Here is a 24,937-nt window from a genome sequence, read left to right as displayed (position 1 = left end):
GTTATCGGAATACATTAAGCTTGAATATGATTCAACCCCCGAAATGCCAAACGATACAATGCATGCCCTGATAAATTCCAAAAAGACTGCCACAAGATCTACCTGAGATTTGTATCGCTCTGCGCACGGGATTTGAACTCAGGATCAATGGAATTTGTTGTGTTTAAAACACGAGAGCGGCCATATTGCATGGCAAACAGAATCAATCTCTCTCTCTCTCTCTCTCTCTCTCTCTCTCTCTCTCTCTCTCTCTCTCATATATACACATACATATATATACACATACATACATACATATATTTCTCCACAGAATCAATCCCACCACAAAATATAATCGACGTGCATCACCCGACGGTTCTTCTACACAGAATAACGACAGCCAGAGAGCCAATGTAGTCTTGCAATCAGGCAGTGATCCAGCCAAATACGCCTTGACTACCTAACGTCATTTATCAGATCTCAACTCCACACACAAGCCCTCCTTCCGGTAAGCCTCTCAAACAGGCTTGTTGCAGTTTACATCACCATGGCAACCTACAACCATTCCTCCGTGCCACCTCATAGATAACAATTAGCAAATAAATTCTTTCAGTGTGGGAAATGGGTATAACGCCAATTTGAACAGTATTTTAGTTACAACACCGGGTGTCAACTAAATTAAGAGTTAGATAAAACACGACCTACGATGTAAAGCTCGGGGAAAGGAAGACTGATGGTAAGACGGATATTTTCATCCAAAGGCTCTGCTTGAGGTACTACAGTGAGTAGTAAAACCGTGAAGGTCAGCTTGGACAGATGATGACCACATATATCAGACTAGACTTAGAAACTAATTCCCTCATGGCGCAAGGACTTGAGTCAATTGCACTTCCCTCATACACAAGTAGAACGCAAACATCCACGCGAATCGAACCCCTGTCTTCGGTCAGACGATCTAAGGCTTTAACTGCAAGACTACCTTGCTGCCCACGTAAAGCGTCTGTGATAGGTGATAATAACAAATAATGATACAGAAAACAACAGTTTCCTTTCATCAGCTTATATTCACACTCGTCACCTCTCGGATCTTTACGTAACGTGCAAGAAGCTGTGTGACTTGCCCTTGATGTCAGGAGCGTAGCAAGCCAATATTGTCGTAGGCTCGATAGGCTGCAAGCTGCATATTTAGACAGCATTGAGGGCTTGCCCTCATAGTGTATGTTTAAACCCGGGCTTTTTGGTAGGTACATCCCTGGGTGTCACGAACGGTCACGAATCGCGAATGCGCCATCGCTGTAAATCGGCTTGTTCCGTAAAAAATAGATTGTCTTCCTGTCAACAATGGTGGATATAATGAGCATCCATCTACGCAGCTGGGGCGCAGTGACATGTGACAGCCACGTCACCCGATCCCGTTACTAATCTCTAGCGACAAGCATCAAGTGCTAAAGATCAATTCACAGATCTTCACGGCAGAGATAACTTGTGATGAGCTTTTTTTGCTCCTGATTAAAAAGGAACAACACAAGAGCTAAATTTAACTGTTTGTAACTGTTAGTTGTACATAAGGAAAGGTGTTTCATTTCTTCCAGTCTGACTCGCTGTTCGACAACTGGTGTGAGCTTGCATTGTGCAATGTTCACAACACAATCAATTCACACCAAGACGAATTGAAAACCTGCACAAACAGGACAATTAATTGCATGGTCAGACGGAAGAAACCGTTGTAAATTCCAAATGATTGCATTAAAGCTTAGCGAACAGGATGGACTTGGAGCCATCGACACAGTTTGGGCATCCTCTTGGTGTAACGTATTCGGAATCAATTACTGTCTGGTGTCATAAAAGCATCGGATTTCACACTGATAGTGACAGAGGGTCATAACCCACTTGACCCGTGTAGACTACTGGTGTTATCAGTGACGTGATTACCTTGTCTATTTCAGTCGGTGATTGACATGGGCGTTGTATATAGCTTGTATATGTCTGGTAGCAGACAGGGAAATTATGGTAAATGTAACAACACGCAGAGGGGGTGGGTTTGGCGAGATGGTGAGGGTCGGGTGCTGGTATGAGGGCGTACCCTACGACCTCACGGCTATTTATCTTTGGGTGTTAAAACGACATCGTTGCGGTGAATACTGTCAATATCACTTACGCTGCAATTGACACGGTTATTACCGTTTTAGGATTTCAGGAATTAATTTCACTTAACCTGAATCTTGCATCAGTGACACGTGACTTTTACAACAATGTGTTCGCGCAGTTGTAGTCAGATTGACGTGTTACAGAATTTGTAATTTGCCTGAAATCAGAGTTACTAAAAGGTCTTAAAGGGTATTATATTATTTCTGTCCGTGGACCTGATATTAGTCGGGTTGACACAGTGCGCGTTATGGATTCTACATAGCTCGAGGCAAGGACACAGGCAAGCGCAATAATTGGCAACACGATTTGTATAATTGATATCGAATTGTATTCTTCAATAGCTCTACAACTGCAAACATCACACGTAAGTAAAAAATAAAGAGATAAAAATGCAGCTTAGCGAAACGACAGAATAAAAATATATGTGACCAATGTATAAAAAACGACCGTAATCATCAACGAGACCTAGTTCGGTCAATTGCGGTGGTCGTAATTGTCCATTAAGACACTATACATCGTGTAGCACAGTGGATGAAATCGTCGCGCATAAAGCCTAGGTTCGACCCTGTATACGCAACAAAGTGGTGTGAGTGTCATTTCTGGTTGAAATATTGCTAAATACTGCATTTTCAGTCACTCAGTCTGTGTTTGATGGTGATAATCATTAATTGCTACAAGAACACGCATCGTAAATCCGAGTTCGTATCCCAGAAAGTAAAACGGTCAGAACTGGAATGTAACATAACATAACATAACATAATGTAACATAACATAACATAACATAATGTAACGTAACAGTTCGAATATTGTTTATCATGCAGACATGTTCATGCTCTTTGCAAAATTCCATCGCAAACATTCGATACGTGCCATCTCAACCCGTGCCTTCCCACCTCGTGCCGAATCGTGCCGACTGGTCTACGGAAATGGGCGAGTGGTAACGAATGCGTCTCTTCCACAGACGTCTTATATCATTATGGCGAAGACGGAGAGATACGGACTTTTCAATTTCATTTTAAGGCTTCTTAAAACTCGCAAGTATCGTGTCCTCTTTCGTTTGGGTTAAATAATTGAACCTAATATTAGTCATCGCGTGATTCAAACAAATCGCTTCGATGCCGAATATATTTTCAACCCTACAAAAGAAACCGCGAAAGTGTTCGAGAAGGCGAGTGGCTTACACCATATTGCATCCACAGACTACTTTTATCGCTTTATCTTTGATAAGGGTAATCTCAAGGTTACATACAAGTTTCATTAACTGATTTACGGTTGCATCTAATGAACGCAAGAAGGTACGCTTCAGCGCGCCTCGTTACAATTCTCGTCTTTGATCTGTAACCGAGGAACCGATTGTCGGGAGTGAATGATTGATGTGTGACACATTCTTATGTCATTGTCTGAAATATACATCATCCTGCTCAACATCACGATGGGTAAAACAACTAGACAGTGTCTCTGGATCAACGTTTTGTTTATGCTTCAGCGGAAATGTTCTAAGTAAACCTTAAACCTACCTGGTACCCATCAGTTGAGGTAATTTGGGTAACAAGTTCCGAGCTTGAAATTTACACTTTCTCTTTCCAGTGACATGACATTTGTTCAGCATGTTCGTGTGTAGGAAACTGTACAAGTCTTTCTAAAATTATGCTCAGATGGGTGGGAAATCGACACAGAGTCAGGCCATTTTAACAATCAACGATATCTATTCATCTGTTCTTTGAATATATTCCGTTTGATGTTCTAGGATTGGATAATTTCTAAAATCACCCAGCTGGACGTAGTAAACATATCCTGTCCTTCGGCATAGACCCGTGAAGATCCGAGTTAGACCTGATCTTCAGTAACCTATGCTTGCTGTAAGAAGTGTTTAACGGGATCTAGTGGTCAGACTCGCTGACTTGCTTGACCCACATCATCGTATTCCAACGGCGTTGATCACTGGATTATCTGGTCCCTCACTCGATTATTTACAGACTGCCGCCATATATCTGGAATATCGCTAAGGGCAAGACTCATGTACTCGGCGTGAGTCTTGAGAAGTCTGACTTCAAGAAATACGTTCACATAGATGACTTAACAACTGGTTAATACCATAGTGAGTGGGTTACTTAATAACACAGTGAGTGAGTGAGTGAGTGAGTTAGTTAATACCATATTGAGTGGGCGAGGTAATAACACAGTGTGTTAATTACTACCATATTGAGTGGGTGAGTTAATAACACAGTGACTGAGTGAGTTAGTTAGTACCATAGTGAGTGGGTAAGTTAATAACACTGTAAGTGATTTAGTTTATTGATTTAGTTTATTGATATTGATTGAGTGAGTTATAAACAGTGAGTGAATGAATACCATAGTGGGTGGGTTAGTTAAAAGAAGAGTGAACGAGTTAGTGAATAAATATCGTAGTGGGTGAGTGAGTTAATAACACAATGAGTGATTGAGATAGTTAATACCATACTGAGAGTTAGTTTAAATGAGCGAGTTTATGATGAGAGGACAGTTCTACTTTTCGTCCACTGTAGAGAAACAATACAAGCGTGTGTTAAGACTAGGTCACGTAAGTATGCAATAAGTACCAACTGAATGTACAAAGGCTTGTTCTTACTGCACGTGTCTGGTAATTTCATTTAAACGTGGTTCTTCCAACGGTTCAACACTGTTGGTATTTCACGATCTGGGAATACTAAGTGCCTAATGACGCCTGTGAGATGATCATTCGACGTCAATTGAGGCGATCTAACTAATCTGACAGTGACGGATAGAGGGTGTTACAGCGGAGGCCGTTTCAAACACATTCCTGAATTTATATGAGCCGTTGCTGAGTCACCGTTTTGATGACGTTTCACACAAAAAAGAAGGCCTGACTGTCGGACTTAACAACTGTCATCCAGAAAATACACTGTTGTAGGTACAGGTTTATTTACCTTATGATCAATCGCTGTGTGTGTTCGCTGGGAAATCGATAATCATGTTGAAATTTTATTGGTTTTTCAGTTGCTGTTTTTACCTCGATATTTACATTCTTCAACATTTTTCCTCACGCTCAGTTTCACTAAAGGTGTTCCCAATCGGATTGAACGCGAGCAGTATAATTTCCAAAGGGACAGACTGCCCTGTCTGGCAATATGGACGTATTCAGTTATGTATTAATACGTATTGTCGAATTCAGTGACCGAACACCTTCTATTTTAATCTGATCCGCAGCAAATATGAAGATGTATTTAAAAGAAAAAAAAACTTTTAAAAACATTGTTGGCTCAGAACCATCTTGACAATCGCAGATGGAATCACTACCTGGTAGAGTAGTAGACAAGGCTAACCTTGCGTTCGTATTTACCCTCAGTAAAGTTGCCGTATTCTTTTTAAAATGTAGTTCCGTGGTTTACCTGCTGATGTTCTGAGAAATATGAACCAGATAAGTTTGCTTTCCTGTATTGGTGATTTATACATCTTCAGTCATGGTGTGGGCCTATAGATCCCGAGCCTTGTACAACTGTAGGATGAACAATTTACATGTGAGACGGTGTATGAGTTAATAACACAATGAGTGAATGAGTTAGTTAACATCGTAGTGGGTGAGTTAATAACAGTGAGTGAGTTAGGTAATACCATAGTGGGTGAGTAAATAACAGTGAATTAGTGGATATGAGAATATGTGAGTGAGTTAATAACAGGGCACCATTGTTTAATACCATTATTGGTGAGTGAGTGAATACTATAGCGAGTTAGTCAATACCATAGTGGGGGAGTGAGTTAATACCATAGCGGGGGAGTGAGTTAATTAATACCATATTGAGTGGGTGAGTTAATAACACAGGGAGTTAGTTAATACTAACTTATTAACTCACCCACTATGGTATTACCTAACTCACTCACTGTTATTAACTCACCCACTATGATGTTAACTAACTCATTCACCCATTGTGTTATTAACTCATACACCGACTCACATGTAAATTGTTCATCCTACAGTTGTACAAGGCTCGGGATCTATAGGCCCACACCATGACTGAAGATGTATAAATCACCAATACAGGAAAGCAAACTTATCTGGTTCATATTTCTCAGAACATCAGCAGGTAAACCACGGAACTACATTTTGAAAAGAATACGGCAACTTTACTGAGGGTAAATACGAACGCAAGGTTAGCATTGTCTACTACTCTACCAGGTAGTGATTCCACATGAAAAACACTTGGTCTCACATGTACCACTTTGATACCTTACTGGACAAGACAGACAACGGGGTTGATTTGGATGTTCGGTTGCATCATCGGTGGGAACACCTGCAGCCGCAGCCGACTTCATCGTGTCCATCGTTAATAATTTATCTCTGCCTTACAACGGCCAACCTCCCCCATCCCTCCTCCGTCAACCACAACCATCTCCATTTCATCCCAATTGCGCCCGTGAAACTTTGATCTTAATCAGGAATGATTCCTGCGTATTGTGAATTGGTTGCAATTCCATATTGTACCACGAATCATGATATTCAGTTTAAGAGTAGTCTGTCCTACAGTCCCAGATCCTTGTCGTTTTCTCTTCTGCTTAGACTTTTCTGCAATGTTCTTTAAAACCCTAAATGAAGCAAGTCTAGATGTCCTAGACTTCCATCTCAGTGGGTTTCCTGTTGCAAAGGTGCTTATTGTTTCAAACAAAAATACATACTAATATTCAGAGACTAAGCGTCAGTCTGTGACTAAGAAGGTCAGTCCGGTAGCCTAGTGGGTAATGGGTTCACTCGTCACGCCGAACACCCAGGTTCGATTCCCCATGGGTGCAATGTGTGAAGTCGATTTCAGGTGTCGTGATATTGCTGGAATGGAATACTGTTAAAGGCGATAAAAACGTAACTCACTCACTTTAAGTCTAAGAGTGGCGGGTAAGCCTAATGGGCAAAGCAAGCTTGTTGTTGCAAGACCTGGGTTCGGTCTCTGTGCTGATGAAACGCATTACCAGTGTCCACAGTGCCATGTGGTTAAGGGGTGGCTATAAACCTAAACACAATCAATCAGATTATTCACCACGCCCATCGGCATTTTGTCTAACATTTACTTACATATTGATGGACACAAGCTCCAAGTATTGTTTCCCTAGTGATACCGAAAAACTGTTCCAAGCTGTAATCAATTACGCGTATAACGTATTAACACATGTTTGGTTTTTTTAGATTAATGCAAGCCAGTCGTAAATTGACCTGCAGGCATACTGAGGGTGTTACAAAGATGGTTTCAAATAGATCATCAATACACGGGAAAATATGTTACACCGTAAATATAGGTTTCACAAACACAGTTTTCAGATTTTCGCGTTCTTTGACCTGTAATGTTGGCGGGTACAGGTTGTGTTTCACCAGGAAGGATGTTCAGGTATCCATGTGGGTATACATATATTTGAGTATCAATTTCAAACATATTTCATACATCTTATCCATAATTGACGTCTTCTGGGTTACTTGACGTAATACAAAATATGTACTTCACCTGGCATTTGACGAAACGAACTCTTCGCCCAAAGATGTTTCTGTTCTAAACTAATTCAAGTTCTTTATTCTTAATTCTTACATTCTGCGTTAAGCCTAGAGGGTAAATGCAGGCTGTGAGAAAAGATGTACTTTCACTTGTTTCGGCTTAAGGTATTTAGACTGAACACTATTGTGTCTGCAAATACAATGTTGAAAAACCAAAATCATGAGTGGGTGAGTGAGTTATCGTGTGAGTTAATGGGTGAATGAGTTAACGTATGAGATAATGAGTGAGTTAACGAGTGAGTCAATGAGGGGTGAGACAAGGAGTGAGTTAATGTGTGAGTGTGTATTACCTAACTCCGTGGAGTAGTAAGATCGCCTAAACTGACGTCGAATGATCATCATTCTCCCAGGCGTCATTAGGCACTTAGTATTCCCAGGTCGTGATATACCAACAGTGTCGAACCGTTGGAAGAACCACGCTGAAATGAAATTGCAGTAAGACACGCGCAGTAAGAACAAGCCCTTGTATATTCAGTTTGTACTTGTTAAATACTTACTTGACCTATTATTTACTCACTCCCCATCGATGAGATTAACTAACTCACTCGCGCACTGTTTTACCAGAGACCATATCATATGGTCTCTGGTTTTACTAACTCACCCACTATGGTATTAACTGACTCACTGTGTTACTAAACCATTCACCCACTATGGTATTAACTAATGGTTGATGAGGGAGTTAACGAGTCCTGACTCCTGAACGACTGAGAGACTTGTATGTCATAGCAAATATATCTGCACCTCGAACAAGAAAGAATAAAACGCCAATGTTCATATTCGACGTGTTTTCTAATTTCAAAGCGAATTCCTCTCGGGCACGTTCAATGCAGTCATGTTACCTGAATGACAACAGTATTACTGGTGATGCTTGATTTTCACTTCATATGACAGGCATATCAAATTTCATGTGCGCTATCACAGAATCTTTTACGTCATCAAACAATCTTATCCGCCACATGTATACCTTCACAGGTGTCCACACTGTTTATATTTACAATGATTGATATATCATCATTTCAGCAATAAATAAAATATGGACTTAAACAATACTTTCCCAACTCGTGTTTGTGTTGACAATTTGCAGTATGTTCATATGATCAATGCAAACTACAGAATAAAACACTTTCCCGGACTCGTGCCTACCTGAACACGTGTACAGGTTGCGATATGTATATTTCTGTAATAAATCAAAATCGTTCCTGGTCTGACAGCCGTTTGTGAGTGCGATCGAATTACATGCAAAGGTAAGTGATATTTCGGGCGATACTGACAAGCCTCTCTCCTGGGCGATTAAAATTCAACCTCTGTCGCCTTCCATATGAATCAAATGTAAGATCATCCTGTATGTTCCTCGTATCTGATGGGTGAAAACGTTCAAATGGATTCTCTTCGCGAACATACCAAGATAATTAATCAGCTGCGGCTTATCGTTACTTATCGTGAACTTAATCTCTGAATCGGGCGTTCATAACATGTCGCATGGCAGTTTTCCTTCGTAGCACCGACTGATTAGCAAAAAGAGAAATAGCCTTATCAATGCAATCTGAGGTTCGCCAGTTATTAAGACTAATCGATATCACGAAATGCGATGTATTAAATGTATGATTGATCTTGTGCATAAGGGTATCGTGTTGTTTAAGCTAATGCGACATATCAGGTTCAGATTTAGGTCTGAACGTGTTTTATTTGCTTCAAATTACGGCTATAAGCGGATGAAGTTTTCTAAGGCACATCTTTGAAGTTTCAGATGAATGATTTCCGGAACAAAAATTTTTTTTTTTTTTTTTTCAAAAAAGGAAAAGATCATAGTTTTGGGGGAAGTGATCCTAATTATTAATATTTTTAATCTTCAGAATCAAATTTTGACACTATCTTTCGTCTCCCCCAAATCGCGCAGAACAATGTGAGTTGTCACTCTAACTGGCGTACTGTTTGTTCCTCTTCAAATGAAAGCTTCATCAAAATTGTTTGCTTCTCGTATACATGGTTGTACTTTTGCAGAATCTCAAGTGATACAACAAAGCTGCGCTTGTATTAGTGCCTTGCTTGTGAATATCACTGTATGAGCTGCTAGTTCTCAGAGGCGTTTCCAGATCGTCCATCGTGTCCAGAACCAAGATTCACATCCTTGTCCTCGACCTAGATATATACTCATGGAAACAAATAAGGAAATACAAGAAAGTATAAGTGTTCCACAAGGTATGCATTACACTGTGGACGAAAGTCTGGAAATGAATAAAGGAACACGTATACTTTCATGTGTTCCCTATTTGTTTACATGAGTATATATAGGTAACCAATCCCCAAACCATCGCTCCCGATCCCAGATTATCGAAGACCGACACCAAAGATCCTGACACAAATGTTCACATTCGTGACGTAGATTCAACCACGGGATCTACATCTACATCTTGGATGCATGCCAGTAAATTCGATCCACTCATTAATTCATCTGCTGAGTGCGCCGTAAAACCTCACTCATTAAATCAACAGTTCTTTGGGTTCTTCGCGACCATAAATCCTACTGCTTGTAGATCTTGATGTACAAACCAACACAAAAACTCTGTCTGTACCACTGACCGACAACAGACATTGTCAAGACCATAGACCGACAACAGACACTGTCAAGAACATATACCGACAACAGACACTGACAAAACTACAGACCAGTAACAGACACTGTCCAGTTCACAAACCGACAAGACAAGAGACCGACAACGGTCAAAGCCCGGACCATAAACAACAGACAAAACATAGAGCAAAACAGTCTGACCTCACGAACTGTTTCATCAATAGGAAAGCAAAATCAATAGGAAAGTAGAATCATTCAAACATATCATGCAGATCAACGCTTATTTCATATGATTGTATACTTCGCCCTCATCAGTGAAAAGGGACAAGGTGACATACAATGTATACCATTCAGTGTCATTATCCAACATACCCTGCACTGAAATAGATATGTAAATTACTTTTAAACGACGGACGAACCCGTTGGAGCTCCAAGGTCACTATATAGCTCCAGGCAGTCAGACAAACCAACATACGTCACGGGTCAGTGAATACGTGCTTGACCATGAAAACGACATTCATTTCCGCTCGCATTCGCTCAGACCGTTTATGCCTGACCTTTGAATTTTCATTGAGAGGTCGTGGCATTTCTTTGTCGTCATCGTTGTAACAGCTGATGAAGATATGGCAATCAGTACTGGTCGAGGAAATAGGAAATTAAAGGCAGTATTTTCAACTACACGGAATTTAAATGGAAATCAGACAAGCTAATGCAAACGCAGATCTGTACAGTCGACCTCTGAAACGCACTGCAAGATGGACCGATAACAGACCGATAATATCATGGTATGCTTTTCAACATCTCTCGACTGAAAAACATATTAATGTGATAATCATGCTACCGTTGATTCTAATGCACCTGTTTCCCTCAGATGCCATAAATCGGGTTATTAGGTGCACTTTAGTCTGTCTCACAGTCCATGAACCACATTATCCCCCAACTTCAAAGCCCTCTCTGCAACGCTGAAACATTAAATGAAGCAAGTCTAGATTTCCTCAGGTTCGGAATCTCTGGTCTGCCTGGGGCTACTTTTCAGTTTATATGAGTTAGTTTTTTTTGTATCAAAATTATATACATTCAGAGACTAAGCATTAGTCTAGGTGCACTTATCCAATCCAGTCCCGTATCATGCCACCCTACACAACTCACAGTACAGACACCCACCAGTGTGGCTACCAGTAAACACGTGACGAGCTGGGCTTGGACGGCCCTGGGAAATCCGTGCTTCTCATGCGAGGCGTGTAACGGAATCGGTATAGCTCATTGCTCGGAAACACAACCATTGTTTTCTTCAGACTCAAGAATGCACAAGTCCCTTTCATATTTAAGTGTATGTGATAATCATGCTGAAATTGATTCTGATGCCCTTGTGTCCCTCAGATGCATATTGATAAGTTACATTAAACATCTCAGAAACAAAAAGTAAACCACAGGTCCTCACCATCTTGAACATTTCAAAATAATGTTTTTAAAACACACAATTGACAGTAAATACTATTGGGTTACAATCCAGTTTCACAGCTTAAATATTTTTGCCGGTAGATCTTAACGGTCGCTCATTGTGTTTCATGTAGCCCAAACGACAATATAACTTCACTAAAATCGAAATTCTTCCCCAGCAGTGGGACCGAATCTGTCGGAGATCACCTCAAATGAACCGTGCCGTCTTGCTCCCTTCTATACACACCTTGCAGCCCACGTCTGTAAACAGTTTTATGTTTCAGATGAGAATTTAATGCGCGAGTCCATTAACAGTTATTTCATCACGACTGTAGGCTGCAGCGACAGTATTGTTTTGATAAGAAATGCCCCTGGGAGCTATTTCATGGCACATCAAGTAAAGGATGATATCGGATTTCCTTTCTACGAGTGATTGGGTGAAATTGACAAAGACGGGTATCGAACTGTGAAGAAATATAATGAATTCGGTGGACGGAAAAACTGCTTCACCATTTGACAAAGTATTTGATCTGATTTTACGGCAGCTGAAGTGTTTTGCCTGTGAGGTAATGACACCCGTTTTACTTTGTGTTCGAGTTTTGAAATGAAATTCAATTGCCACCAGGGTCATTATTTTGTTACTGCACATGTGACAATGGATGCTAAAAAAGCTATGGAAGTTAGATTCTATAAAAGTCAAAATGATGAGATGTGCATTTCATCATCAGCGACATTTGACATGTCAATCAAAAGGTAGAAAACATTTAATGGACCAACACGCCCATACAATCAATTCTTTTTCAACTCACGTTCGCAAGGTATTATATAATTATCAGAAATCTGAAACACTCGCTTTGACTAAAAATAATGTCTTATAAAGGGAATACAGTGTTAATGAGACATACTCAAAAAGTATGACTTAAATGAATGTTTATAAGCCTGCATAATTGGACGCGCATTTCATCGGATAAAAATGGATGTCACAAAAAATATATCTGACTCAACATATTCTTTATGTCAAACATGAATCAAAATTGATTATCCAGAATTATATGTTTTGCCACACAACGGCGACACTGAAAGCGCAATTATCGAACAGACGCATAAACCATATTTTCATCTAAAATGGCAACGGAGAATGTGCAACATGTGTATGACAGGCAGGTGTTGTCAGTATCACTGAAATCTACATCACAGCAGGTGGTACGCTGGTCGATCCTAACCGTATAAACACGTGCAGCACGTCCTGCCAACACGTGAGAATGTATTTCACGATATCAACACATTAATGGCAGTTTGATCTATTTATTTCGTAGCTTAATTTGTGTGTTTACATAAACGCATGAAACATTATAAATATTTGAAGATGAGATTGACTCGCCCTGGCTGTAATAATTCTATCACTTGCAAGTGAGTAACTTCTATTTGTAAACTGCTTTGAACATTATTTCAAATCACGACGTGTAGTGAAAGACCAATATTGGTGCATGGCTTAGAACCTGTGAAGATTAGGCTTAGAATCGGTGTCAGGAACTCTTGTTCATTGTAAAATTTGACTAGCGGGATCGTTTGATGCATGTCATCGTATCCCAGTTACACAGATCAGTATTAATGATGATAATCACTAGACTGTGTGATCCACACTCGAATAAACCCTCGTCGACAAACAAAACACGTCTGAGACGTTTACACCTTAGTGGAACATACTGGCACAGCGAAATTATTTCACGCTCAAGAAACTAAACAGAGAATTCGGCATTGTTTTGATATTTGGGTTTAACATCAGTGGACGTACTTTTGTTCACAACACCTGATACAGGTGATGGCGACAGATTAGTCCCAGCAGGTTGTAAGTGTACAATGTACATCAGATATTTCCCAAGCAAACCCAAATAACTACCCATTCCTGTGTGATACATTAACAATGTATATTCAAACTGAGGAAAGACATTCACAAATGTCGAAGGCAGTAAATATAGACAGTTTAAATGCTAATTTCAGTAAAACGTAAATATTTCTGTCCTATCAAACTGTCGAAACTTGCCTCTTTAAAGGAAAAAAATGTAAAAATCAATGAGCTCAGCATTCAGTACAGACATGTAGCAAGGCTAAAACTGAGACACAATTGTCAATGGACAGCAATATTACCTATATGAAAACGACAACAAACCAGTGATTATTATATCATACTCCACAGTTTTGTCTTCAAACATGAAGACTATTGCTGGACACACATCTCACTAACACTGGCACTTCAACAGAAATTGTACCCGGTATTTCGATTGGCCACCCCCTCCCCACGATGCTAATCCGTCTGCATACCTTCCACCAGGAGCATGTGCAGTTCTCTCATCTCTTCCTTCCCGCTCGTTAAAATCATGCGCCACCTTTGGCATAAACACAGCAAGAGCATGCCTCTATACTAAATTAATTTGTAATTGCTTTCGCGCGTATTCGCCGGGGGAATTTTCTATTGAATATTCTGAGAAATATATGGCTCCATTTTGGCGTGATTCTACAATAATTTCCACTGTTTGATATGTTTCCAGTTTGGTCCAACTAACCAAAATACGACGATAACGTAATCATGGTATTTCTGCAATTATCACCTGCTCCAACTTGGATAGCATGATGTGACTTGGAGAAAGCCCCCTGGTAATTCCAGCCAGTGCTCTGTCGCCAACGTCGCGTCCTGGAAGAGATGGCAACAGCGATGGACAACACTGTTGCCTTAGTTCACGTTGTTTGAACATTCTCGATTAACACGGGAAAATTCTATGCTCGCCAAAGTCGTAATAAAACATCATATCCTGAACAAAGAGGGCACAGGAACTGAATACATATTAAAACACATCCCAGTGGTCAAATCGATATCGGCATATAAAGGCCATGTACATCAAGGCGAAGCGCATCTTTGGCAGAAAACCACTAGAACAGACGTTGGTATCACAAATGATATTAAACGCCGTCAAAATCTTACCATTCACGAAGGACAAGTCATAGAGAGTTGTCAAAATACATACCAAAATGTCAGATTTTAAAATAGATAGTGATTGAAAAAACATTTTAAAGTCTAAATAATGATGGTTACTGGATAATTAATGAATTAATTTATCATGATCACGATGAGGTAAATTAGGAACAGGGAGGTAGGCAGAAGACACCTTGTTTACCCTCTTGACGATGAGCATGACGAGACCACCGGTAATGTCAATGAATGAACGGGATGGCCCTTTTCCCTCGAGACTTCCTCATTTGTTTCGACGGTGAGATTAATTCTGAATTATGCAGGATGGGAGAAGGATTGAGTCGGTGTGAAGAAAGACAGAAACTGTCGCTGCCGAAAAAAATACTATTTCCAAAAAAAATACTGAAAGTCGGAATAGCTGGTCAAAGCTGCCAGTTATCGGCTACTTTATCTTGATTGGGCTGCTGTCAGTTCTTTGCAGATAACAAAAGGTTCATATGTAAGATGATTGTGAGATTACAGAGAGTTCATCATCCGTTTATGATTGGCTGGCCTCATGCCTGGGTCTCATGTGGCCGTGCTGACTGACTAAGAAACATGCTCAACCCACACTGATATCAATACTTTGCTCTGACTAACACGGGCCACGCTTACAAAGGCACACGTAACCAGATCCAAGGCTACCCTGACATACACAAGTCCCGATCATATTAACATACTTTACTCAAACCTTGCTTGTTTAAACCATTATCATTACTGGAAATCTTGCTTACATTGTTGGACTGCCTTGAGCATCCCTCTCTTTGGCTGATTACCTTGAACATCCTTTACTTTTTATTGACTACCTTGAACATTTCTTACATTGTGAGATTACCTTGAACATCCTTTACTTTGACGGACTAAAATGAACATCACTTACATTGTGAGATTACATTGAACAGCCTTTACTTTGATAGACTACCTTAAACATCTCTTACATTGTGAGATTACCTTGAACAGCCTTTGAACATCCTTTGCTTGGATAGACTATCTAGAACATGTCCTACCAAACGTCTTTGAAAGTAATTACGATACTTTCTGTGAATTAACACATCACCCAGTAAAAGCAAGAAATGAACAGAGAATAAATTAAAGCGCATGTCAGTTGTCCCTTTGATCAAGAAAACCCATTAAATAGCTGGCAGTTCATTAAGATAAAAGTACTTGTCAAATGCTACAACTTAGACCGCACAAGTAGTTGTATTTACACTGACGGTCCGGTCGTGTTGATCCGGACTTGCCCTCCAATCTCTGCACAAGGTTGGTCCATCTTGCGTGACGCGGGATCTTGCCGCGTGATGTAATTACTATCACGTGCTCAAAATTGAATTCTTAGGTCGTGATTTTGAAAGATAACAGGACATCAGTGTCGGTGTACCACGGAGTATGGGTTTAAGCGATTGCGTGATGCTTCATGTGAATTTCTGTGCAAGAAAGTGGGGTTTACTTGCAGGAAGTCCTACAGCAAGGTCCCACACACACCTAACGTCACCTGACGTCACTGGCGTTTTGTTTCAAACATGGAGGCGAGCTGTACGACACCAGGAGCCTTTTAATCTGTACTTGACGTGCAGCTAATCATGAAAGAGTGGTGCCGGTCCGACGTTTTCGTTACTGGATCAACTTAATTGTTATATAAACACAAATGACCTCGCCATAAATTCGTTCCAAAAGGATTTCACAGCCCCAAGAAAAGGTGCAAGGGTTTTCTATGATTAATTGCTAGCTGAAAATGTTAAACCCCACAGGTGCCAAAAATGGGAAACATTATTTAATTGTATTGACTTTGATTGGTGTTTCATTTTTTATACTTGCAGAGAGAATTTAATAGATGTGAAATTATTAGATTTCCAATACAGATTTCTGCATGGAATTGTATATACCAAAAAAGAACTTTTTAGGATGAATCTGGTTGACAATACATTATGTTCTTTTTGTAATGGATCTGATGAGACCTTATGCCATGTATACTGGGATTGTGAGGAAACCAAAACTTTCTGGAAGAAACTTGAACAGTGGATTACTACACATATCCAAGCATATCATTTGACAAAAAAATTGATTTGGTTTGACTTTTTGGGTATATTTACACTTGCTCTTTGAAAAAAAAACAATTCCAAAAGTTGATAAGTACTTGAAGATATTGAAAGACATATTTACCATAAATAATGATTTTGGAAGATGTTTAGCTAAATGGTTTCCTCTCGTCCATGAATTCAAACTCTGATGACCACAAATACATACCGCTGATATTGATATTGATATGTGATGTACACTTAATCAACTGTATGCTTTTTAATATCTATGTACCCACTACACTGGGATATGTGATGTACTCAATTTATTCTATTCCTTTCACTTGTTGTACGTACATTTATTCTACTACATGCCTTTCCATATCTTTGTACTCACTATAATGGAGAACAATAAAAAAGATGGAAAAAAAGAACTTAATTGTTCCTCCATGGCGGTAGGGTAGCATAGTGGTTAAAGCGTTCGCTCTTCACGCCGAAGGGCAGGGTTCGGTTCCCCACATGGATAAAATGAGTTAAGCTCGTTTGTGGCGGCCACGCCGTGATACTGCTGGAATATTATAAAGAGCGACGTTGAACTAAACTCACTAAATAATCGTTCCACCACCTTAGGGTGTAATCTGAATTCTGACTTAATATTGAGAGTGAGTGAGTAATCTGGAATACAGCCATACGAGTAGAAAACAGAAAACGTAATTTATCTGCGCTACTTCAAACAACCACTGAACCCGACACACCTTGCCGCGCACCCCTTGACCAGCACTGAAATGAACACCAGATGATTTATGACAGCTAACGATTTCCTCAAGATGTTAAATGCTATCCCTTGTGAAATGTACAACTTGCAAAAATGCCACATATTTATGTCTAAGTCCGTATCATGTGCGGGTCGACCGTGAATGACTCCGGATACTTCTCAAGGTTACATGATTTGTGATTAGATTCCTCAAGAAACCCGCATTTATGATGATTAGATGATGACGATGTGCACTCAATACATTTCTAATTCCATTGCTATCAAACGCTTTATAATACATGTGTCTCTCCATCGATCGTATCTCATTGCACTGTGTGTACCAAGTGCGCGTCCTCCAACCAATCCCGAGACTGCGCCCAGTCTCCAATATAAAAAAAATAAAATACGAGGAATAAAGTTGGGGTTTTTTTGTCTGATTGGGTTTTTTTTATTGTTTTAGATTTTTAGTTATTTTTTAGTATTTTATATCTTTTTTTGGGGGGGGGTGGGGGAGGTAGTAAGTTAGTGATTACATTTCTAAGAAACTGCCTTTTACTGCAGTTAGTTTGTGCGATTTAGACCATGTGACAGTTTTACAGATGTCATGTGTATGAAGGGGGCAGAATATGCCAGCAAGATCACGGTAGGGAACAGCATAAATGGGCTTAACACATTGTGTCCATGTGGGATATCAAACCCGGGTCTTCGGCGTGAGGAGCGAACGCTTTAACCACTAGACTACCCCACCGCCCTTATCATAACTGGAGTTATATCATTGAGATGAAACTCCTCATCCTGACTGAGCGTTAGAGACTGACAATGTCAATATGCTGGTGGATGAGTTATGTGCATAGAACTCAGGTCACAAAGTCAGTTGAAGTTCCAAGGTTCCATCCAAGGTCACGGAGAGTCCTTGGATGGGTGACCGTGTTTGGCAGCTTGAGTCCAGAGAGTCTGTAAGATTTCAGCCTCGCTCTACAACGGAGCAAATGTGACACACACATTCCCACCTTGAGCATGTGAGTTTGTTCAAAATTGCCTCTGTTCACCCAGCACAAAATGGGTACCCGGTGGGTTAAGTCATGTGACCACTAACCTTCTAGCGCCTCACGGGTGGCTTGGGTTATCCGTGGTAATAGTAATCAGATTCTGATTACACCATCCAGTGAGCAACTAGTCAGATGGATCCTAAGCGATTTATAAATGTACAATGATAATTGTTGTTGCTCGTTCACAAATTAGACGTTGAAGTAGTACCAGCAGCAGTAGCTGCCGTGGAATAACGTCGTTGCAAACACTTCTGTAGATGCGGTCAGGCAGCACACGTTGCGGTATTCTATGTCAGCAACACATCGCTTCAACTGCAAAATTTAAATCCGGACCTCTTTACTAGCTTATCTCGTTCCATGTCAGCTTATCAAAGATTATCAGTAGCCCAACCGCATTAGGCTTATCATTCAATTACCACCCTTGGCTTGACCGCTGGTCAGTGTATCGGCCAGAGTGATCCGTGGCACACTCTATACAAATATTTAGCCAAAGTGGCAGGTGCCCTCGCGCTTGGAGACTGGAGAAATAAACACGGGCTTGGCAGGAAAAGACAGTTACGTCACTGTGGAGGAAGGGAGAAGATTAGGAGACTGAAAGGGGTGATGAAATTGACAATGATGAGACTGGAGATGACAGCACTAAAGGATTATTGACATTAATGCGTTCAGTTTGTCAAATATTTAGGCACAGTGACCTTTTACACATCACACATTCAGCGTAAGAGATGGATTCTGTTACTTTGATGGTGTGGGTGTTGCATTGCGACAAAGATAAAAACAGCGATCGCAGCGTTGCAAACGTCAACACTTCGTACCGTCGAATTTGTCACGAGTGAGTCGGTTTGACATCCCCATGAACAGTGAGTAAGAGAGTTTAGTTTTACGCCGCACTCAGCAATATTACAACTATATGGCGGCGGTCTTTATATATACGAGTCTGGACCAGACAATCCAGAGAACAACAGTACGAGCCTCGATCTGCGCAATTTGGGAACCGATGACATGTGTCAACCAGGTCAGTTAACATGACCACCCAATCCCGTTAGTCGCCCCTTTGAACAGAATTTGGAATCACTCTAGCGTAGTGAGATAGCCAAAATAGCAACTATCGGTGCGGTCAAGACGATTGCTTTTATACTGCAGCATGTGTGTGTGCATGTCTTTGTGTGGATGTGCGTACTAGCTCCGCTCTAAGCAGGTTTTACAGAACGTAGATTGAGTGAGTTTGGTTTTACGCCATATTCAGCAATATTACAACGAGACGGTGGCGGTCTGTAAATAATCGAATCTGGACCAGGCTATCCAGCGATCAATAGCATGAGCACCGTTGGTTTACGATGACATGTGTCAACCAAGTAAGCCAGTCTAACCATCCAATCCCGTTAGTCGCCTCATAGGACATTTAACCATGGAACACCGAGGATCGATTCAAGCTCGGATACAGAACTGTGACATAAACAAGTGTTACTAAATCCTGGCCGACCAGTTCTTCCACTGTTCCCATGCCGAGCGCAAGGCAGGGTAATATCAAGTACCCTAAGTAACAAGTAGCATCTGCTAACGGCTTACAGTATCGAGTGCAGTTGAGACCCAGACGTGACTGAGAAATCTTTATTGTCTTTCGTCCTATCTACAGACACCACGTCATATATTGACACAATAGCCCCTTCTCAGAAACCATTCTCCGAACTAAATCTCTTCAAACTAAGGACCCTTTACATTAAAATATTCATTACATCTTTTACCTATGTTACGGAGCTACGGACAACACATGTGTTCTAACCATTTCGATGAAACCAACAAGCCCCACAGCAAGATAAAATAACGGAACGCATCTGGGATTCGAACACAGGATCCTACTACACGTACAGAGCGTTACACATGGACACAGCGTCATGACATCGTTATTTCAGCCTGACCGCCTCTGTGATCATAAAGACATAACGTGTTTCCAATGGGTGCAAGGCCGGTGATTCGATCGCCATTCCCTTCATACCAAAATATATTAAATAAAGAAACTTGATGTTACCCTGCCCTGCCGCGGACTTTCCGGCAAGGCGTCAGAATAAGCGTTCGCTTGTAACTCCGAAAACCCGGGTTTGATTCTCTACAAGGATACGGGAGGCGAAGCCCATTTCTGTTGTCCTCCGCCGTGATATTGCTGTAAAACCATACTCACTCACTCACTCACTCACTCAGAATGCTTAGGGTTAGCATGTGTATTGCGTAAATGACACGCGTATGCCCGTCGCTGTGCATCTACAGAGACTTTGAGCGGGAGGTTCTACCATCTTTCATTACAAAGTCTTACGGGATCATAAAACATAATAAAAACCAACAAAGTCACTTTGGGCGTATTTTCAAGACGTTTGCTTCAAACGACCTCCACACAGCCACCGGCAATTAACTCACCAGAGGAAAAAAGCGATATAGTTTTCTCTATTCGTGTAAAGAACATGTAGAACCTAATTTGTTCGTAGTAGAGAGAACAAGGCAATTCGGTGTTGATTGCTTTTCAGCTAATAACGTTAATTACAACTGAAAGTTTTCAATACAATCAACCCCTTGAACACACCTCGCCACAACATACTTGGACAGCCCACTGTATTTATCTGTTGGAGTCCACTAAACTAGGGATTGTGTGGTCTCCAAGACGTTGTGATGGCCGCTGAAGTCCACTAAACTGGGTATTGGATGATCTCCGGGACACGACGTGATGGTCCCTGCATTCCACTAAATTGGAGATTGGATGATCTCCGAGACACGTCGTGATGGATGCTGATGATTTCAACGACTTGTTGACTTGATCGCATACACAACAGCTTGAACATTGCAGACTGCGGCGTAAAACATCTTTCACTCTCATACACAGTAAGTGAATACTGTGTGGTCGATATAGCTACTAAGTCGAGACAAGTTAGTTAGGTGACAATAACGCCTGTCTGAACAGTGATTGGGTGAACATGGTCTTACCTCGCTTTTAGCAATACATCTATTCCAGCAATAAATAAATGGGCCTCACGCGTTGCACCCATGTGGGGAATCGAACCCGGATCGTCGGCGTGACGAGTGAAGTTCAACGCTTTAACCACTTGGCAACCACGTTCAGTCTAACAAGAGACAACTGTAAATTATTTCCGGAAAGAGGTTAAAGTCACATCGGCGAACAGATAATCAACTAGTTGTGGCCTTAACAACTTATTGACTGCGATCTTTGACAGATACATTGATTGACCTTCGGCGAAACAGCAAAACTGTGTCTCACTATGCTAGCCACGTCTCGTCAGGGTTGTGTTAAGCACCGCCATGCAGTAAAGTCCGATCTAAGAAAATCCAATTTTCTTTTAATGCAAAATTAATCTCACGTAGATGCGCCATATACCCAGCGGGTACAAGTCAAAGTTTTCCTGAATTTGCCAATTATCGTGTGCTGATTTTGCTCAGAACGGGGATGCTGCGGTTCTAAGTTTAGCAAACATCTCAGTCAAAAGGCGGCCTGCATCCTTCCCAATGTGGGTAAAATGGAAAAAGACGTGAATCCTTTCGTCTCTTTGGACTTCCATCGACCCGTCATCAACGACAGTGCTTCAGATATGCATTTGTTCGGTTTCTGCAGATTCCAGATAGTACGGGTTTGAGTTTTGTTTGCTTGTTGTTGACAGCGCACTGAGGCGTGACGCCGGTCTTCCTGCACCAGACAATCAAGTGATTGACATCACGAGCGCCCATATTCGTACTATGGATACACACGCATAGTCGGCAGTACATATAATAACGGCAAGTATTGTTTGCTGGTAACAAATTGTAACCCTGGTGAGGAAACGAGAAAAAAAGAGTAAATTCTGAAACTCTTATAATTGCAAAGGAGACCTGTATTTTAAGATCTGTACGGTATATCTGCGGTATGAGCGCCAAAATTCGTACTATGGATACACACGCATAGTCGGCAGTACATATAATAACGGCAAGTATTGTTTGCTGGTAACAAATTGTAACCCTGGTGAGGAAACGGGAAAAAAATTTCTGAAACTCTTATAATTGCAAAGGAGACCTGTATTTTAAGGTCTGTACGGTATATCTGCAGTTTCACATTTGAACAAAGTGTACAGTATTGTATTGTTCGAATCCTGGCTAATAACAAGAGAGAGAGACAGAGAGGAAGAGGGAGAGAGAGACAGAGAGAGGGAGAGAGACTGCGTTATAGGATGTGTTATAGTCGAAGCAGGTCCTGTCGTCTGGAGAATTACAATCAGAAGTTCTAATCAAAGACCATATGATCCTTACATAATGAAGACAGGCAACTCTGCACAGGTGTTGTTGACCACACATCCATTTCTGGACCATCCAGCCACTGTTTAACTGGCGACTGTAATTTTCCAGCTCTTGTCACCCTTCCTTGTTAGATGTGATGGACTTCACCAAGGGCATCTTCGCCATGTTAGATATTCTCAGTGTATTTCCACCAACACTAAACATATTTGCACTGAATAATGAATTATCTGCTGTTTTAAATGGTATACATATTATCATATAGGTTACTAGTTGAGATAAATAATATCAGAATTACTTTTCTCTCACCGGGATTGATACCACAATGCCTATATTTTTCAAGACGTAACGTGTATGTAAACAAATGATAAAGGAAGCTGATGATTGTCTAGGTGCAGTTTCTATGAATTAATACCAAGAGGATACCGAACCCGTGTCCTCATAGAACAAAACCATCTCACAAATCCAGGAGATTTCAAAGCAGAATTTAATGAAAAATCTAATTCCATTTACGATCGCAAACATGAAAAGCGACTGCAACGCAAAAATCTCAGTTATGATAATCCCATCTGATTCAACCATTATCACTAATATCACCAACCCTGCGCGGAGCCTAAAAACAGTCACTTGATATTCTTAATACTTCCAATTATGACAACCAGCAGCTACACAAATCAATAAAGTACAATCCTCGCCAAATTCCAAATGTTATGAATTTTTAATATTTAATCATATGGGGTTTAATTCAAAAACCTTACCACTTGAACTGAACCGTTCACAAGCTACCTGCAGTGCTTCCCGGATTGGGAATATTTTATATCAAGCTATCATGATGTCAATAAAGGACATCAAAGCCATTTAGCCATAAGGATATCAGTAGCAAGAAGCACAAGTCTCACTAGGTCCATGTTTACCAATATTTCTGTACGGACGCCGTGCATTTCACAATCGGTGCCGGGTAACCTGATCTTGTGAGTGACACGTATGACTTGCACGTGCATTCCAAGATTATGTTGTTAAGTGTAAGGATAACACGATTTGCACATGCAGCATGTGATCTGTAAAATGTCGGGATCGTTTCACAACGCCGGATTTAGAACCCGATCGTACAGCACGTGTATCATTTACACTGTCGTTCAGAAATCGACGATGTGTAAAGGACAATATTTTTTCTCATTGATTAAGCATCATACCACCCTGCAAGGCACAACAATAAATCGTCTGTCTTTCAATATGTGGGTTTTCAACACCCTGTCTTACAAGTCGACTAAGGGGTCGGATGCCTGGTTCGCTGACTTGGTTGATCGATGCTCATGCTGTTAATCCCTGGATTGTTGGACTTGATCGTTGATTGTTACTGGCCAGTGTCATACAAGTAAAATACTGCCGAGTGTGGTGTTAACAACAAACAAACTGTATCACATTTTATACTATTAAAATGTCATCACAAGATTGTTTTAAATATGTGCATCTCGATTTACAGACACCTCGGTGTGTAAACCGAATAACAGAAAAAAGTTATTAACCGACTATTCATTTATGCCATAATCACTCCCTTTACCGATCTGCAGACAATACATTAGAGTCATGTTTGGAGATAACTATCACGTTTCTGTCTAATGAAATGCTTATTTCAAGCCTTTTTCTTTTACTGAAAGGATAAATAAATGTGATGAGATATTCTTCACAAAAAATGCTTCTGAAAGATATTGGCTTGGTTTGTCAGTACAAAACTATTCTTGCTGTCACCGCCACAAGACTTACTGTTTCATCTGTAAGAAAAATAATACTTGTTTCACCTCGTAAATATGCTTATGTGTAACATCCAGTTGTTGCTTTTTCGTCATTTTCCGGACCATGTTTAAGACATTTTGTTTGTGTAAATATATTTGGTGTGAAAATTTCAACCAACGACAATTTTCACATAATTCTCACAGATCAGAAGTCGCAGATGGGGTGAAACCCGGATTCAAACTAGGATTGGCAATCAGGCAAGGGACGCTACTCTGTGAACTGGGTTAACGTTGCTCGAATAGCTCAGTAATACATGACATATGTGTATAACATATGTATGCGCAACATATAGACATGAAAGTGGAAACAAAATTTTAATTCACTAGATGCTGACACATGCTTGTACCAAGTGAAAGTCCTGGATAGAATAGACCATC

At 40.6% G+C, this 24,937-nt stretch overlaps 1 protein-coding gene across 2 annotated transcripts in view; it reads right to left on the bottom strand.

Annotated features, from left to right (window-relative positions):
- Positions 1-24,937, bottom strand: part of LOC137273819 (lachesin-like) — a 142,537-nt gene that overhangs the window by 101,536 nt on the left and 16,064 nt on the right. The gene's annotated exons all lie outside the window — the stretch shown is intronic.

Source organism: Haliotis asinina, chromosome 2, assembly GCF_037392515.1.
Source record: "Haliotis asinina isolate JCU_RB_2024 chromosome 2, JCU_Hal_asi_v2, whole genome shotgun sequence".
NCBI classification, from domain to species: Eukaryota; Metazoa; Mollusca; class Gastropoda; order Lepetellida; family Haliotidae; genus Haliotis; species Haliotis asinina.
The sequence above is the reverse complement of the archived record's forward strand: the minus strand, read 5'-3'. Positions and strand labels throughout refer to the sequence as shown.